General features: G+C 43.1%; 1 pseudogene; it reads left to right on the top strand.

The window, feature by feature from the left end:
- The first annotated feature begins 519 nt into the window (after positions 1-519).
- Positions 520-4960, top strand: LOC143331876 (Ig lambda-2 chain C region pseudogene; annotated as a pseudogene).
- Positions 4961-5322: the final 362 nt, after the last annotated feature.

Below are 5322 nucleotides of genomic sequence, written 5' to 3'. Positions count from 1 at the left end.
TTAGCACTTGTATACAGTAAGCCTATGTAAAAAAAAAAAGCACAAAAATATAGAAATGAGAAGTGCATTACTCAGCCACAGCATCATTTCTCCGTACTGGGTCAGGCCACAGGACTTCATCCACATCACAGGCCACATTTTGTCAACAGGGGAAACAAAGCCCCTGGCATGCCGTATCCAGGCTTGGCATGCCTCCACACCTGTGTCACCTCAGGCTCGTTCCATGGCTTGCACGAGATTTACCCTGGTGTAAGGTTGGCGTTTATATACCTTCCACCGCCAGGGGGAGAAGAATACTTCAATGGGGTTCAGGAAAGGGGAGTACGGTGGAAGGAAAAGATTGATAAAACCTTGGTTCATATTGAACCACTCTCTAACCTGGAGGGCTCTGTGAAAACTCACATTGTCCCAAACAACAACATAGATGGGATGCTCATCCTGCTGCTCTAACAGAGCATCTCGCATGTGATTGAGGAAAATAGGGAGCTGGTGAGTGTTGTAGTGCCCCAGGTTGGCATGATGGTGGACAACCCCATGATTGCTGATGGCAGCACACAATGTGACATTACCAACACGCTGCCCAGGGACACCAACAATGGCCCGTTGGCCAATCACGCTACGGCGTCTCCTTCTCCTACTGGTGAGATTAAACCCAGCTTCATCCGTGTAGATGTATTCATGGAGTCTTTCCATTGCATCCAGTTGAAAAACTCTCTGTACAAATAGATACAGTTTTGTAAGTGATACAGAAAAAGTGATTTAGGCCGCTACAGTAAATCACTACTTACAGCAATCAACATTGAATGTGTCTGGATATATACCAACCTGTACATACTGGAATCTTTGACTCTGTCTGAGTTGCGATCAAAGGGCTCTCTGTACAGCTGTTTCATGCGCAGTCTGTTGCGTTTGAGGACACGATCAACAGTAGAGAGGCTGACACTGCTGATACCCTCAAAATTTACATGGTCCTCAATGATCTTCTGCTGAATTTCACGCAGTTTAATGGTGTTGTTCTCACGGACCATATCGACAATTAGGGTCTCTTTGTGTGGGGAGAACATACCTGTCCTCCCACCCCCATGTGACAGTCTTTCAATTCTCCAAAAAGAGAACATGCACCTACAAAAATATACATGGAATACTAGGCCTACAACAGTTAGCCTAACCCTCCATTACAATACTACAGTACATTGGCACAGTGATGTACTGAAACATATATTTACTTACAGCATACTGTGGTACAGTATATAGTATAGTCATACAGTAATTGCTGTCAACATTTACATACTATAATGTCAAAAAAGGTAATTACCTGTTCTCTTCTCTAAATCTTGGGATTACGGTGGACACAGTGAATCTACTGATGTTTGGTTGTACCCTTTGTCCGGCCTCCCTCATGCTGATACCATGGACAAGAACATGGTCCATCACAGTTGCTCTGATTTCATCAGATATTACTGTTCTTTGTCTTCGCTGACCACCTCGACCACCTCGATCTCCTCGACCTCCTCTCACACAAACTCCTCCTCTCAGATTTCTATCCATTGTAGTGCCTCACAAACCAGTGCTCTCTGAACTGCCTTATATATGTTCCCTCACATCGTTAGCCACAAGTGTGATCAATGTTGAGTTGTTGTGTTTAACCAGTGACACCTGTGCTTTGCTTGCGTTTGACTTTTGCCACCTGTGCTCACCGTTATGCAACACAGGTGCATCACAAAAATGAAAATGTGTCGGCAAGTTGTGTCTAAACAGGTGAAAAGTGCTTATGGTTTTGCCAAAAGAGTGACTGATTCAATCAGTGGGTTCAGGCAATGGAGCGTTTGGTTCAGACGATAGGGTTTAGTGTTTTAGCAATGGAGAAAAACTGTAAGTGGAACAAGATTATTTCTATCATTAGAATATTTTGGTGGTGTGTGCATGTACATGACAGTGTTTGGATACATTTGTGATTATCATAGATATTTTGTTTGTGAAACGATGGAATATAATGAGCTTCAAAGGTGTTGTTGTGCTTATATTTTTACCTCTGGACAGGATGGTTGTTTACCTCAGCTAAACTAATGCCAAGCTAAACAAACAGGCCACTGGCTGGAGCTTCATATTTAACAGACTGTGGTGATCCACAGTTTCCCCTCCTTTTTCCCTTTAGTGTCTTGTGTGAGTGTGTTTCCCTGCAGGGTGTGGCTGACAGTTTGGGCTCGGCCTCCTCCTCACCTGAACGCAGCTGCACTCAATCATTCAATCAAGACTCACCTGCAGCCACAGTAAATGAGCACCAGCTCTCCACTTGCTGAAATGTCTGTTAATCCATGTGGTAATGACTGAGACTCCTGATGAAACGCCAAAGTATATTTCAGCTTTCTTTCCTTACCTGCTTCTCTGCCATCCTGACTCCTGATTTTCCTATGTGCTCAGGTGCACTGCTCTCACCTGTCTCCACAATGGAAATGCAAGTGATACTGATGTACATGGGAAATGAACATCATGGGTTGGTGGTTATAACGATGATAGTTTCCCAGTTTTTGAAATTGGAAAAATGTATGAGTGTGAATGTGTAGTTTGTGCTTGGTGAGGTTACTGTCAGCTCTGTGTTCAGTGGTCTGTGTCAGAGTCTCTTCCTCTTCAGCAGCTGCAGTCGGTTCCTGCTGTAACAGCTCAGTGTCTCTGCAGTCTGACTGAGGGAGGTTTTTGTACAGCTACAAATCACTGTGTGAACACTGGGCCACTGTGTGCACTCTGACAGTAATAAACTGCTGCGTCTTCAGTCTGAACTCCACTGATGGTCAAAGTGAAGTCGGAGCTGCTTCCACTGCCACTAAACCGAGCTGGTGTTCCTGAATTTCGTGTGCTTACAAGTTGTATTAGGAGCTTTGGAGGCTGTCCAGATTTCTGTTGATACCAGTACATATCCTCAGCTCCACTACTGTATCTGTAAACAGGCTTGCTGGTTTTACAGGTGACAGTGACAGTGGATCCTGCAGTCGATGTCACTACTGGAGGCTGAGTCACAGTCACCTGACCGCTGCATCCTGCAGACAAAAACAAATCATTCATTGATCAGCAGAAAGAAATGAGAGAAAAGGCAGCACATCATGTTTGAAATGTTGCTGAGAGAATGAACCTGTGAAACAGCAGCAGGCCAGCGTCCAGATGAGGATGGTGATGAGAGTCATGGTGCTCGTGCTTTCTGCTGTGTTGACTGACAGATGTGAGTCCTGCAGTGTTGAACTCACAGGACTATAAACCTTCTCAGTTCACTGGAGGATCAGCTGACCATGCAAAGCCTCCTCTCTATGGAAATCATCTCTCTGCTCTCAACACGCTCAAGGCAACGTGGGACACAAAATCAGGAGAAATACTGTTTGGATTGACACCATCTATGATCTTAATGGAACACAAGGAAATATTTATATTACAAGTGCAGTTGAGGATTTAAGGAGAAGTTTGTGTCCACTGTGGTTGGTATGATGTGTCTGTTTGTCTGCCTTTCATTTACTGACAGGGTTCACTGCAGATAAATAATGGAACTGACTTCTGTTAATCAAGATTTTGTAAAAAATCATAATTAAACAGCATCATGTTCATTAAACCAAGTATCACCTGATCGAAAACTGTGAAAAAAAATGACTTTATTACAAGAAGACTGTCGTCGTTTGTCTGTCTGGTGCAGAAAACTAAAGAAAAATGAAAGAAATAACCTTCATTTATACAATAATTTCAATCCATACCATTTGAAGTGCTTTGCAGATTCAGAAACATGTCATTTTATTTTCATAAGAGACTTTTTTCAGTGTATAGATGCTTGTTGACAGTGCAGGAGGTTTTTGTACGGCCACTTCATCAGTTTGTATCACTGTGGTGGACTTTTGGTGGAGGAACCAAACTCATCATTGACTGTAAGTATCACAGATTTATCATTTCTACAACATGAAAGATCAAAAGTAATTGTATAAATTGAGCTAATTATATAAGAAATTATTTAAGGAGTTTGAAATGTGTATATTTATTGTTATTTATCAAACTTGGTTGAAATCGCAATTTGGCTTTCATTGTGCAAAGATTCACTTTATTATTGTGTTTCTGATAATATTAAGGTTAAATAAATGCCAAATAAGTTACATTTTGTCATTTTATTTTCAGTTGGCTTTTTCTTAGACAAAATGTGCTTGTGGAATTGGTCTGAGGAAAAGTTTAATGCTAAAAAATGACACCAAATTTCTTATTTTTTACATTCAAACTGTTATTAAAATGAAATGAAATCTGTTTATAAAACAAATAAGTCAGTTTATATGTTCATGCAGTCCAGCTGTAGTTTGTGTTCACAGTTCGTTAGTTTAAAGTGGTGAAAAGGAAGTGAAACAGACAGATGACAAAGTCTGTAACTGGATACAGACATTACATTTTGAAAAACAAGAAAATCATTGAAGGCATGAATTATTTACTGTCAAACATTATAAATTAGACATGAGGTTAAATTTCATGATCATTATTCTGAATATTTCTTTATATTTACACTCACAGCTCGTCCACAGTCGTGTTAACCTCTGTCATGTGTGGTCAGTGTGTCGTGTTCAGCTGTGTGTCCTACAGTGGGAGTTAATCTGCTCCTGGTGTGTCTCTGCTCTCCCCTCCAGCTGGCTCCACGGTCAGGCCCTCGGTCTCTCTGCTTCCCCCCTCCTCTGAGCAGCTCTCCGGGGGCTCGGCCACGCTGGCCTGCCTGCTGAGCGGCTACTCTCCTGAGGGAGCCGTGGTGAGCTGGGAGGTGGACGGCACGCAGGTGACAGAGGGGGTCCTGAGCAGCTCCGAGGAGGAGAAGAGCGGACGCTACAGCAGCAGCAGCACCCTGAGCCTGAGCAAGGAGCGCTGGATGCAAGGAGAGCTGTACTCCTGCAAGGTCCTCCATAAGGGCCACAGCCAGACCCAGTCCCTCCACAGGAGCCAGTGTCAGGCCTAGAGGGGCTGGCTGGAGCCCACGACAGGAGCTCTGTGTGTGTGTGTTGGGGGGCAGCAGGAGGAACACACCTGCTGCTCTCATCAATATGACTTTTAACGTTTGCAGAGGAAACTAAAGCTTTGTGTGACAGAGAACAACACTGCTGTAAAGTGTTGGACAACAACAACTTAGAGAGAAATGTGTGTAGCTCAGCAGCTGGATGTGAGTGTGCTTCATAACTGTCATGTTGATGGTTGATGTTTGTGCTAATAAAGCTTGAAGTGATGAACAACTTGATGAAGTGTTTGGTCTTTTATCTCATGAAGAGCAGCAAGAAATTAAATGCTTTTAGAACTTCAGCTGATTCCCTCTTGGACCTGTCC

This window comes from Chaetodon auriga, chromosome 14 (genome assembly GCF_051107435.1).
Source record: "Chaetodon auriga isolate fChaAug3 chromosome 14, fChaAug3.hap1, whole genome shotgun sequence".
NCBI lineage: Eukaryota > Metazoa > Chordata > Actinopteri > Chaetodontiformes > Chaetodontidae > Chaetodon > Chaetodon auriga.
The sequence above is the reverse complement of the archived record's forward strand: the minus strand, read 5'-3'. Positions and strand labels throughout refer to the sequence as shown.